The sequence below is a fragment of the Scylla paramamosain genome, chromosome 15, assembly GCF_035594125.1.
Source record: "Scylla paramamosain isolate STU-SP2022 chromosome 15, ASM3559412v1, whole genome shotgun sequence".
Lineage (NCBI taxonomy): Eukaryota > Metazoa > Arthropoda > Malacostraca > Decapoda > Portunidae > Scylla > Scylla paramamosain.
The window spans coordinates 8,573,512-8,587,215 of record NC_087165.1 but is presented as its reverse complement, the minus strand read 5'-3'; the positions used below and the strand labels follow the sequence as shown (position 1 = coordinate 8,587,215).

At 40.3% G+C, this 13,704-nt stretch overlaps 1 non-coding gene across 1 annotated transcript; it reads left to right on the top strand.

Moving 5' to 3' along the window:
• The first annotated feature begins 10,655 nt into the window (after positions 1-10,655).
• Positions 10,656-10,728, top strand: Trnat-agu (transfer RNA threonine (anticodon AGU)). The gene has a single exon. It is a non-coding gene; the product is annotated as a tRNA-Thr (tRNA).
• The last annotated feature ends 2,976 nt before the right edge of the window (positions 10,729-13,704 follow it).

Here is a 13,704-nt window from a genome sequence, read left to right as displayed (position 1 = left end):
ACAGATCGGTCTGAGTGGTGACAGGTCTCAGGACGTTTGGTGCTCGAGACACTTGGTACCCAAACCACTTGATTATCAAAATGTCTCTAGACTCAAACGTCTGAACTACAGGCTTCGTGAAAGCAGTATTAATATAACGTTCACCAAGCCATTCACTACTTACTCAGCCACATCCACTCATCCACTCAACCACACCCCAAACCACTTACCTACCCATCCATCCAACCACAGACTCCCGTTGATCTTTTCATTCATCTACCCATCCATAGGGAGACTTTAGTGCGACAGAGACTCAGGTAGCTTATTCAGTCATTTGCCAGACGCCATGAAATCATCTAGCGTTTGTCAGAATAGAGCAAATAGATATTAAATTATGGTTATTCGATATATCTGAGTAGCAATGGAATCTACACAGTCTCCACTTCTTTTTTTTTTTTTTATGTAAGAGGAGAACTGGCCAAGAACTAAAAGAAAGGTAAAAAAAAAATGTACACAGAAGATATCAGTTCCTAAAGAAGTGTCTTGAAACCTCCCTCACAAGAGTTCAAGTTATAGGTAGGGGGAAATACAGAAGCAGGTAGGGAGTCCCGTTCTAGAGTTTACCAGTAATTGACACCCTTCACACACACTAGTCACGTTTTTACTCTCAAAGGCTGATTCTTGCCAAAGCACAGCGTATCTGTGTCAATCTCATCGAGGGAAAAATATCGATGTTCTTTTTTTCTGCGCTATTCAAATGAGGTCCGGTGATAATGGTAGGCTGCTCCAGGAACTTTGATGGGTACGAAATTTTGTACAAAGTTTGAGGCCGCGGCTTCTCTTGGGGGGAGATGCTGGTGTCCGGTGCACTAAGAATGGGTTATCCATCACTTTATCTGCATTTTTTCGGGGATCGTAATTCATGTGTATCTTAAATTCTTCTTGCCAGGAGAAACTCTTTTTATGTAAGGTGGGATCTGACTAACGGCAACAAAACTGAAAAAAAAGACAGTCAGAGAGCATGTTCAAAATTATATTGAGAAGTATCTTATAATATTCCTCTTAAAAAGTTTTAAGTCATAGGCAGGAGAAAATACAGAAGCATGCAGAAAATGCAGAAGCAATTCAAGTGATGAAAGATTGAGACTACTGATTGTTAAGCCTTGCATTTGAGAGATGGACAGGATAAGAATGAGAAAAAGTAGAAAGTCTTGTACAGCGAAGCCGGTAGAGGTAGGGAGGCATGCAGTTAGCTGGATCAAAAGAGCAGTTAGCATGAAAGTAGCGATAAAGATGAGAAGACATCCAACTTTACGGAGAAGAGAGAAAGAGAGAAAGACGTGTAAGACAATCAGTTAGAGGAAATGAGGAGACAAAAAATACTCTCAGGCCAAATCTTACATTTGTGATATCCTTGAGTTGAAATTAATTGAGTTGCTGGTCCGGAGTGTCTGAACCTGCTTTCCTCTTACTCGTTCCTTTTCTCTTATTAACCAGAATTCATGGATCATTTTTTTTCCTTCCATGTATTCCTTTTCAAACATTCTCCAATCACGTCCTCTTGCTGCGCTTGTCATTCAGGAGATACGCGGCTGCCAACTCACTCAGCGTCAGTAAGCGTGTTAATCTGTTCTGCAGGCGTCGATCACAGCTGATAAAAGCCCTATATTTATTCGACACTTATCTTACCGCGCTTTGTTCTCCTCATGCCACGTCTTTCGCATTCTTACTCTGCTACTTCTACTCCTTCTACTCGTTCTCCTCCTCGTCGTTCTTGTCCTCGTCCTCCTTGTCCTCCTCCTTGTCCTATAACTGTCATCATCGTCATTATTATCATCATTCTTTTCGTCGTCAGTTTCGTTCTCAGAAATTTCTTCTTCTTCTTCTTCTTATTATTATTATTATTATTATTATTATTATTATTATTATTATTATTATTATTATCATTATTATTATTCCTTTTCTCCTCCTTCTCTTCCTCCTACTCATCCTCCTCCTCCTCTTCCTCCTCGACCTTGTCCTCTCATTGTCGTCATCCTCCTCCTCCTCCTCCTCCTCCTCCTCCTCCTCCTCCTCCTCCTCCTCATCCTTATCCTCGACCTTGTTCTCTTATCGTCATCCTCCTCTTCTTCTTCTTCCTCCTCCTCCTCCTCCTCTTTCTCCTCCTCCTCCTCCTCCTCCTCCTCCTCCTGGGATAACCTCATTAGGGGCCGCCATAGCAAGGGGCAGGCCTGGCTGATGACGCATCCTCCCCGGGGCACGCACACCCACCACCGCTAACTGTGTTACCGCCACGCTACGCCGCTAACCAAGTTATCCCCACCCGCCCGCTTGCTCGCCATTTAGGGCATATTTAATCTGCTTTCAAAGGCCTTTTTTTTTTGTATATATATCAATGCAAGTGAAATTACCCGCCCTGTCCACCCCATACCGCCCACGCCCTCTTGAGTGGTTGTTTGCTCTTTGCTCTATTTTTGTTATTAGTATTCATTGTGCTTTTTTTTTTCTCATATAAATGGCCGCGTTTTTTTTTTTTTTTTTTTTGCTATTTTTTTTTATTTTCTTTGCATTTTCTCAATATCCAGTGTTGTTTTTTTCAGATAAATATGAGTTAAATTATCCATCCCTTCCACCTACATCTTTTTTTTTATGACTACTCTCTCTCTCTCTTCTTTTTTCTTTTTTTCCTTCTTCTTTTCATTCTATTTCTATGAGTGTTCAGTGTCGTGTAATTACTGGCGTTCTGTGCTCTGTGTCGCGATCTGCGTCCTTTAATGGTGATCAGCTGATCCTCTCTGCAGATTCCCTTGAAGTCCTGTTCTCAAATCATGTTTAAACGCGTGGATGATTCAGTGATTAGTTTCGCTCTTATAGCTGTGTTAATATTAATAGAACTGTAATTTAGTCGTACTGGAGGTAATAATAATGGTGGTGGTGGTAGTAGTAGTAGTAGTAGTAGTAGTAGTAGTAGTAGTAGTAGTAGTAGTAGTAGCAGTAGTAGTAGTTGTAGTTGTTGTTGTAATGGTAGTAGCGGTAGTAGAAGCATCTGTATGTATCTGTTGTGGTCACTAAATAATCTGAATCTAAACCTGTGTGTGCCGTGCTGGGCTTATGATCGTCAGCTTTCCCCTTCTAAGTCCTCCTTTCCCCTCTCAGAATACCTCTAGCCCTATCTATTGAGTAAGGCCGAGACTCCCTTTTCACACACCTTAAGGCCTCGTCACATGATCAGAGAGTAAGTGTGGTGGCTAAGCACTCTTCCTAACAATTTCCCTGACGAGTGGAGTTTTGGAGTTTTGTATCGCTGATGAACCTGCTCGAGCAAGGATGGTGTTTCAGTTCCGCACGTTTACATAACCAGTTTGCACGCATTCTGTGCTCTTATACTGAAACACCACACTTACCCATTGATTGTGTGACAAGGCTTTTACTTAACCTTTTGACTGTTATTTGATACATCCTTCCTAAATTACTGATCACTCTGAGACATCTTTTCTCGTTCTATAGCCACCTCCAGTCTTTAAACGGGGTAAAAATTGCAAAATCTATTATTTTTAACACCCACCCCTACTTTCTTGTAGATGCTTATGACGATTTCATGCGATACTTTTGTGCTGTTCATTGTTTCATGTCGCAGTTAAAGAGATAAAGTAAATATTTACTCATCCAGTAGTAGTAGTAGTGCGTAAGTAGGCATGTTTTATATAAGAACAGCCATGTGAGGTCCTGATGGCTTGTTGCAGCTTACCTTATTTTCTTATGTTCTTGTGTGTGTGTGTGTGTGTGTGTGTGTGTGTGTGTGTGTGTGTGTGTGTGTGTGTGTGTGTGATAAATTCAGCACCAGTAACAGCAGTAGATAAAGAATACGTCATATATGTAAATAAACAACAACAGCAACAGACAATAATGATGACGATGATAACGACGATGATGATGCAGATGAATAAAGTCAGGCAGGATATTGTCAAGAGATGAGCGCATGTGATGGTGTATCATTTCCATTCCCTCGGCATCAGTGAGCGTGTGCTTTGTGTCCACGCCTGTGATGAAACGCGGGGCAAATGATAACCCTTGACTAATACGCGCCGCAGGAATAAAATGGAATAAATTGGCCTATTTTCACGGATGTCGTTATTGGGATTAATTGGTGATCTCGTTACTTCTGGCAACTCTGATTTGCTCTGTTGGCAGATGTTATTTTCTTTATGTATTCGCTGACTCCAAACTCCATTAATTTCACGGACTTTTGAACCGCGTGCGCTCTTATTTTTTGTTGTATTTCATCACTACACCTGTGCAAAAGTGTGTGTGTGTGGGGAGAGAGGGAGGAAGGGGAAGGGTGAACGAGTGTGTGTGTGTGAGTGAGAGGAAGAGGAGGGTAAGTGAATGGTTATATATAGGTGAGTGTCAATGAGTGTGTCCGAGTGTAAAAAACGTCGTAAACCTAAGTTATGCATTCTTACTGTGCTGGAAACTACGTCATCATTAAGAAAACATCTTCTGCTTCACTTTCAATACACAGTTGCAGGAAATGAATGCTAATGGAATGTTGTGAATCAAGCGATGGTCTGAATAATTTTGTCTGTTAATTTATGTAGATTTACAAAACAGGTAAATACGCGTGTAATTTTTCGCCCTCAGTTATAAAATTTGTAATTATTTTAGTCTTTTATTTTGCCCCGATGCTCTCAGAAAAATTGCAATCCGTGTACGTAGATGAAATGTATCAACATGTTTGTTTGTTTCATGTTTGTATTTTCTGCGCGACGTGTTTCCACTCAAGTGTTTATTTACTTCTGCATGTTAGGAGATTAGTGCTTCACCATTACACTTTATAATATTGCACAAGTATAAAAGAAAATAATTGCCTACATAGTTTAAGGTTTACACACACACACACACACACACACACACACACACACACACACACACACACACACACACACACACACACACACACACACACACACACACTTTTTACTGGGAATCAGACGACAGACAGACGGACGGAAGCACCCAGACAGACAAACCGACAGACAGACAAACAGACAAAGTTAAAATATATATATATACTGTATTCACACACGCTATATATATTGTCAATAGTAATGGGACAAATAATGCGCTGATTTACTTTTATTGTGTAATATAATGAGTACTGGACGAGAGATAATAAACAACAACAACTGAAACGGAACTAAAAATTGTTAGAATAAATGAGCGCAATGAACTACCAGAAAATTTAAAAAGTAAATAAATAAACAAACCGAATACGAGGTACAACATAAGTAACATTAGCAAAATCTAACGTGAAGGAAGGATAAGAAGAGAACATGAACCAGTAACACAGTGGAGGAGAGAGACAGGCGAGGTGCGTGAGACGATGAGCGTGGGGGCATGCGTGGAGGCGTCTGTACCATATATATATTCCCACCTCGTCTAAACTGGAGTGGGCAACCTCGATCAGTACCATATTGAAAACGTGTTGGCATCCGTGGAGGCTCTGTTCACTTATAGAAGGGAGAAAGAGAGAGGAAGAGAAAGAGATAGAGGGGTGGGGGTAACGAGAGGTAAATAAGAAGTGATGATCAAAATATTGTTATACATATACATAGCTAACTAGTAACTAACTATTAAAGTCAGACAGAATGCGGGAAACTTGCGTCCTTTGTCTGTATGTTAATAGTTTTGATAGAGTGGTAGATGAATGGAACAGATTCAGTGGTTAGGTTCCGGTGCCGAGACAATAGAGCGCATTAAAGGAAGGTTAGACAGATTCATGGGTGACAGGTGAAAATAGATACACATGTTTTATAGTAGTAGTAATAATAATAATAATATGGGAACATCAAGAACAACAACAACAATAACAACAACAACAGCAATAATAGTCTTTACTGCAATAGTACTGATAAAAATTTCTTTCATCACCCACAGACAAACTTTTTCAAGACGACGTTCATTTGGTCACCACGCGCCAAGACTTTCACGTGACAGACTCCGGGACCAACAGTTTTGCTAAGGTACAGTGTGAGCTAAACTGACCACTGTTTATTATTTTATATTATGTATAGACTCAAGACCATATTCTGCAACACTTCCGCTACATACAAAAGGCTTTGCTTGAATTCAGTTACATGGTTTTCATAAAAGTGTTTTTTTTTTCTTTTTTTATGGTTCTACGTCAGATTAACAAGATTTACGTATTATCAACAGGAGGAACAGTCTTGAAAATACGGCTAATTAACTCCGTGGCCTTTGAAAATAGCCGTGGTGAAAAAGCAAAGCGTTTCTGAATACAAGCTTATGAAAGTTAAGGCAATGCTAGATGCGTAGACTCGAAGCTCATAAACTACAATTGTTATAATCTTACGTCTTAATTTCATCTTGCCGTGTCATAAGACGGAGGGTAAAGGATATAAATCATGCGTATTTTCGTAAACTGCAAGAAAGAATACCTAGGGTTGTTGTGCAATATATAATCGAATACACAGAAACAGACTCTCTCTCTCTCTCTCTCTCTCTCTCTCTCTCTCTCTCTCTCTCTCTCTCTCTCTCTCTCTCTCTCTCTCTCTGTGGTTCATACTGAAATATGTTCTGAAATTGTAAAGAAGGAAGAAATGAAAGGAGAAAGACGAGTAGGAAAGAGAAAGAGGAGGAGAAGTAAGAAGAATGAGGAATGAATGAAGGAAGGAGAGAATGAGGAGGATAGGGAAAACTAAGACTCTCTCTCTCTCTCTCTCTCTCTCTCTCTCTCTCTCTCTCTCTCTCTCTCTCTCTCTCTCTCTCTCTCTCTCTCTCTCTCTCTCTTGTGTTGCATGTTTCACCACTTCTTCGCCCTTTCCTTCCTCTTTGCAGCGTCGAAAAATCCATGACACACATCCCGCTCCTGTCGCCCTATTTTTGAGAACACCCACTTAAGGATAACCTCTCGGGACTCGGCCACACGTCTCGTCTCCCTCTTGTCGCCTCCACCTTGTTGACATGTTGTTGTGGTCGTCGTTGTCGTCGTCTTCCCTGACTTGTTGATAGTGCTGGTGATGGTGGTGGTGAGAGTGGAAGAGGTGGTGGTGGTGATGTTAATGGTGATTTTATTGTTTTTGTGAATTGACTAGATTCGGTCTCGTGGTCTTCTGCATTTCCTATCCTCCTCCTTGTTCTCCTCCTCGTTTTCTTCCTTGTCCTCCTTCTCTCCCTTCACCTCCTCCCTCTCCTCCTCTTCCACCTCGTCCTTCTCCTGTCCTTACATCTTACCGCCTTTTTTATCGTCCTCCGCCTCCACACACGCGCTCCCTCCGCCCGGTAATCACAGCTCCTGCCTCCCCCGTACACACACTGCGGCAAATTACCACAAGGGGCTGCACGCCATAGCATCGCCGCGACGGAGGGGCCCCGCACGCACCTGCCGACTCCGCCTTCTGCTTATCCCCGACGCCTTAATACTTTTGTGTGTGTGTGTGTGTGTGTGTGTGTGTCAGGTTTGTGTTCGAATACATTATTTTCGATCACATTATAATATCATGAGTCCATATGCGAATACTTTTTGTTGTACTAGAATCCAGGCACAAGTACATTTTTATTGACGCCCCTAACTTTTTTTTCTTTTTTTAGCAGCATAGTGTGTGTGTGTGTGTATGTGTGTGTGTGTGTGTGTCATTATGATACAGATAGTGAAACTCTTAAATACTCGTGAGCTATCTATGGTTGAGCTCGAGACCTGTTAACCTGTTATTGCCCCCGCCTCCCCGCCGCCCCCCGGAGTTTGGGGTGAATCTCGCCTGATGCCTGATGGGGCTGGATCGCTGTGCGCTTCTCAGTGGAGCAGCCAGTCCAGACAGCATTTGACAGCTGTTTCTCACTCCCTATATTAACAGCAAGGTGCTAACAGATTAACAGAAGGAGTGGGAATTGCGGCCTGACCTTACCTCCACCTACACGCCAAGCACTACCCTCCATAATGAATTTTGTTGGTTGTACTCTAAAGTATTCGTAACTTTGTCGAGTACTTTGATCCGAGTACGGACTCCACTCTCCACCTTGGAAAAAAAAGAACTCAGACATGCAGTGCCAAGTCTTTTCAGCTTAACGTTTTGAGTTCACATTCGATTATTTTAACATGCATGAATTCTTTTGCGAATTGGGTACGAGTTGTATAGGTTTCAATGTGTGTGTGTGTGTGTGTGTGTGTGTGTGTGTGTGTGTGTGTGTGTGTGTGTGTGTGTCAGCGTTTGTGTATAAAAGTAAAATCCCAAAACTGAAACACATGTGCTGCATTGAAAAATTGATATTTTATAGAATTAATTATCTGTTGTAAAAATATATTGTACTCCATTCAGACATATCTTGCATTTAAATACTTAAATTTGAATACATTTCTCAATTTGCATAAATGTGAGAATAAATGTGAGAGCCATTTACGTACAGACCGCACAAATTTTCCGATATTACTGCCATACATTGCGGAAATCCCTACGCTGTGGGGCTGCACGATTATATTCATGAATACCGAGTTGTGTAAAGAGAAATTCTGCACACGCATATTGTGTCTAAGAATACGCCCTGCGTGAGTACGGTGCCTGCTGCTGTAGGGATGCTCTCAAAGTCGAGGAATTTCAGAAAAATCGACCCAACAAATTAGCAGGAAGTCAAAACCTGGCATCATTGCAAAGGAAGCCCTATTGATGAGTATGTTAAAAGTCCCAACCAGAGTTGTTCTTTGGCCGCCATCTTGGAAAATGGTGGGGGGGGGGACGATTTTTTTTTTTTTTTTCTTTTTTTTTTTTTTAGTTACTAAACTGTTCTAGGAGTGCAATGTTATTCTTCACCTAATGACAAACATTTTGTGTTCCCAACTTTTTGTGTGCGATCAAAAAAAAAAAAAAAAAAATATATATATATATATATATATATATATATATATATATATATATATATATATATATATATATATATATATATATATATATATATGCCTAGTAAAAGATTTTTCCTTCTATGATCCAATCCCAAAGCGACATTCAAGCTACGTAGATGTGGAGATAAACACACGAATGTTTTGTCGTGATTTACTGTTTCAGAGCCATCACAGTTTGCTGGAAAGCCAGTTTGGTGAAAAAATAATAAACAAAAGAAAGAATTAGAGAAAACATGATGTGATGTTTGGCGGGTAGGAGCTAAGTTAGGTTTGGAGTATCATTATTTACGTAAAACTATTCTTTTTATTTGACATATAATTACTGACAATAAAACTATCATGAATGTTAATATACTCATCAGCAGTGCCAATGTATCGGTATAATACTAGAACTTTCTATGTTTTCCTCCTCAGACAGTAGTTCCCCCAATAATTTATTTTCTTGTGGATGTGGCTGTTGGAGTATGGAGTGTGGAGAGTAACTGGGAAAATTCTTGAGACAGTTTTGTTCACTTCATCCTCTGTATTAATTTCATAGTATGCACTTCCTGGATATCACCTTTGTCCTCTTAATATTCACTTTCAGATCTAGTACTTCCTGGCGTTCCTTATAGAATGTAATATCATCTGAGACTATTTACTTATTCTTCACTAATACCTACGGCTCTGCTTCTGTAAGGGAGACTTAGTAGGTGGGAGATAGCTGGTCGTTTAAACCCTCGATGAGAATGTAGGGTGTGTCTGTGTGTGTGTGTGTGTGTGTGTGTGTGTGTGTGTGCTATACGGAACGAAGACCCTCACCAACCTTCCCCATTCTGTTAACTGTCCGTTTATTCCACGCCGCACCAGAGACAGAACCTTCACTCCTCATCTCTTCCCCTAGTTCGTTGTCTGTGTTCTTCAACCTTCTCTATTCTGTTAACTGTCCGTTTGTTCCACGTCGCGCCAGAAACAAAACTTCACCCCTCATCTCTTTCTCTAATAATCTGTCCGTCCTGTCTTATATCATTCCTAGGTGTCATTCTGTTACTCAAGTTGTTCGTCTGTTGTTTGCCACGTGGTGTATCACGCTTACGAGTATGTGAAGTTTTATTTATTTTTCTTTTTTTCTTTTTCGTATTAAATTTATCTCTAACTTTGGGTTTCCAGAATTTTATATATTTATGTTTTTTTCTTCATAGAGTTGCCTGAGTCATTTCATAATAGCCGAGGTTTCTCTCATATCGATTTTGTTTTCTTTCTTTAGTCTATGAAATTAACACACACACACACACACACACACACACACACACACACACACACACACACACACACACACACACACACACACACACACACACACACACAGAGAGAGAGAGAGAGAGAGAGGGAGGCACAATTTATTTAAAAAGTCACCCATAAAAACACGCCATGATGAACGTTTTCTTCGGACCAGGTTAGCTTACGAGAGAAAAACTTCTCTATGCCATAAACTATATTTAGGATGTAGTAACGTGTGCTTTGAAACTCGTGTTAGGTTTATGAAGTTCAGTGTGCACGTGAAAGATGTGCACGTGCAGGCCTTCACGTGCGTTCAGCCGTGCGCGGGCAGCACTTCACCAGACTGGACACTGTGTTCGTTCACATACTGCACGGAAGCATCGTAAGGAAAGTTGATGTAAGCTGTCATGTCTCGTCATATAAACACGTGTATATGAGAGAAAATATAGTGTAGCATGTAATTTATTTTTTTTACAATAAGCACTTCATTTTTCGTATCGGTGCCTTCATAGCTCAGTGGCTAGAGCGCTGGTCTAGTAAACCAGAGGCCGGGAGTTCGATCCTCCCTGAAGGCATAAAACGTGACGGAAAATTTTTCAGCACTTCTATGATATAATCTGAACAGTAAACTATAGAATACAATTTATTTGAATTCGATGATTTAGTGAAAGAATCAAGATACTGATTTCTCCTCCCCTCTCTCCCTCGCTCTTTTCGTTTGCATTAGTATGGTCGGCAGAATGAGAGAAATAACAACAAAATCAACGCTTCAAGTTAACAAGAGATGCAACCCTGCAACAAAATGTGAGATTGATGACACTCAGTTAAGTAAAGGAACGGAGTTGATTAAATTAACTATTAATTTTCTTATATATAATATTCTTATTCTTACACTCTCCTTCTTATTTTCCTTCTTCTTCTTTTCCTTCTTCTTCTTCTTCTTCTTCTTCTTCTTCTTCTTCTTCTTTTCCTATTATTTTTCTTTTCCTTTTCTTTTCTTTCTTCTTCTTCTTCTTCTTCTTCTTCTTCTTCTTCTTCTTCTGTAGCACTTTAAGCAAGCTTCACACACTATAGGACCGCTTCACACAAGGACGGATAAGGCCACTCACTACTCAGAGTTAGCTTTTCTCCCCCTCAGCTTGAATCCTTACTCGAGGTCGCTGTCTTCAGTGAGCCTTTGCAGGTGTTTCTCTTTTGTGCCATTTTTTCCGCTCATTCCTTTGTATATCATATCTCTTCTTTTATATAGTCTTTCCACCTTATCCTAGGTCTTCCTTTTTTTTTCGTATTTTCCTCTTCTTGAGTTTGTAGAGTTGTATGCAACTATATATCAGACCGCCAAACCTACACGGGGTGACCCAGACAAAGCACACCACACATTCACAGACACATCATTCATACTCTTAGCCACGTCGGCGCCTGGTGGAAATGGATAGCCTCGTGGACCGTTCTTAAAAAAAAATAATAATAAATAAAAATATAAAAAAAGAAGACGACTTAACGAAGCTGTACTAGGACACAGATAAGACGTGGACGGAGTGACAAAAGTCTGAGCAAACAAGAAGCGAGCCCTAGCAGTGCAGGAAGACCCCAAAGTGAGGAGAGGCACGAGTACACACACATACACACACACACACACACATCTGTACGTGACATTCCTGTTAGTTTATTTCTTTGGTGGTTGTTTTTCTTCTGTTTTAATATTTTTTCTATTGTTTATTTATGTTTTGTCCCTTGTTTCTTTGTTCGATGGTAATTTAGTTATTTATTTTTTTGTAGAACGTCAGTAAAACATAAAGGAAAATCTACCCTCCGTCCTGTAATATTTGGGAAAATGTTAGGCTTTGTAGGATATCTTGTCTTACCTCTCGCGCTCCCTCCTTCCTAGGCATTGAAAAAGTGCGGGAAATTTGAAGGTTTATAAATGCACTGGTGTGTGTATGTGTGTGTGAGTGTTATTGCTAGTTATCTCTCTCTCTCTCTCTCTCTCTCTCTCTCTCTCTCTCTCTCTCTCTCTCTCTCTCTCTCTCTCTCTCTCTCTCTCTCTCTCTCTCTCTCTCTGTCAGTAGTTGCACAGGTCTTCAAGGGTATTTTTACGGTTTTAGTGACAGATTAACAACATTTCTACATTAATAACAGGAGAAACACCATTGAAAACCCTGATAATCATCTTTATAGCCATGAAAAACAGTCGTGAGGAGAGAGAGAGAGAGAGAGAGTAGGAGCATTTCAGTTGAGCCTATTCTGCCCTGGTTCGTGTTTGCTGCGGTGACACGGTGCCGTACTGAGTGAAGATTGCGTTCATAATCACTTATCGGGGGTGGAGTGGGGAAAGGAGAGTCAGGAAGTGAGGATATTTATATTATTTGACATATTATTTGATAGCATGTCAACTTTTGTGTGTGTGTGTGTGTGTGTGTGTGCGCGGGGGTGGGTGTTGGATCAGTGACAGGTGGCGCTGGGGAGTTACCACGGCGAGCGGCTGGCTGGCTGCAGTGTTTTGGTCAGCACTGGTCAATCTTGCCCTACACGCTCTATTAACCAGTGTTTCCGTCTTCCCGACACCTTCTTCCTGCACCAAGCACCGTCAAGCATCACCAGAGAGGCACGAGTACGTAAGGTGAGTCCAGCGGGGACAGTCTCTCCTCAGTCAGCCTTACTGCCTTCACAACACCCTAATCCTCCCTGTAGTGTCTTGTATTCGTTTATTTAGGATTCATTATTCGTTATTTAGTTTTTTTAGGGGTTAATTATTTATATTTAGGTTTTGTTTACGTCTGAGTCTGGAAAGAGTTGGAAATTTATTCAAATATTTAATGTTCGTCAATATGTAAACAAGCCATCAGCTGTATTATTAGCCATTATTTGCCTCGTCTCTCACTTATTGTAAGCCTAACATATCATAAGATGGATCCACATGTCTAGCCTTCATATCCGCTGGTCAGATATATCCGTCATTGCCTGGTTTTGGTGTTATATAGGAATAAATAAGGCAACATGGCCGCTGGCTCCCCCACTGAGGTCGCCGCCGAGGGCCGCCATGATGGACTGGCACCTGTTCCGGCTTGTTGGTTCCAATATTTTTTTAATTTTTCTGAATTAATTTATTTGGCTTGTATAGTAAGATTTTATGGTTTCTAAAAATATTTCGTTGCTTTTGAAGTGTTTTTCTTGCTTCAGTTAAGTAAATGTGCTGAATTTGGTGTTGTTTTTTATGTAAATAAGGGGCAGTTTGTACGGTGAAATTTACCCAGCCTGGTTTTTGGCTTTTTTATTTGAGGCTTTAATGAAGATTTTATTGCTTCAAAAAATCGTTTATGATTTTTAAAGTATGTTGCGTTCCTGTTGAGTTAAGTATGTGGAATTTGAATAGGCTTATTGTCCTGTTGAAAGTGGTGATTTTGTCATTTTTTAGCTTCTTTATTTTTTTATTGTAGCTTGTAACTAAGTGTGCATTATTTTAAAAAATAGTTCAGATTTTTTAAAATGTTTTTTTTACCAGTGTAAAGTGGAATAGGTGGACTTTTCATTGTTTTTAATGGTGTCAAAAT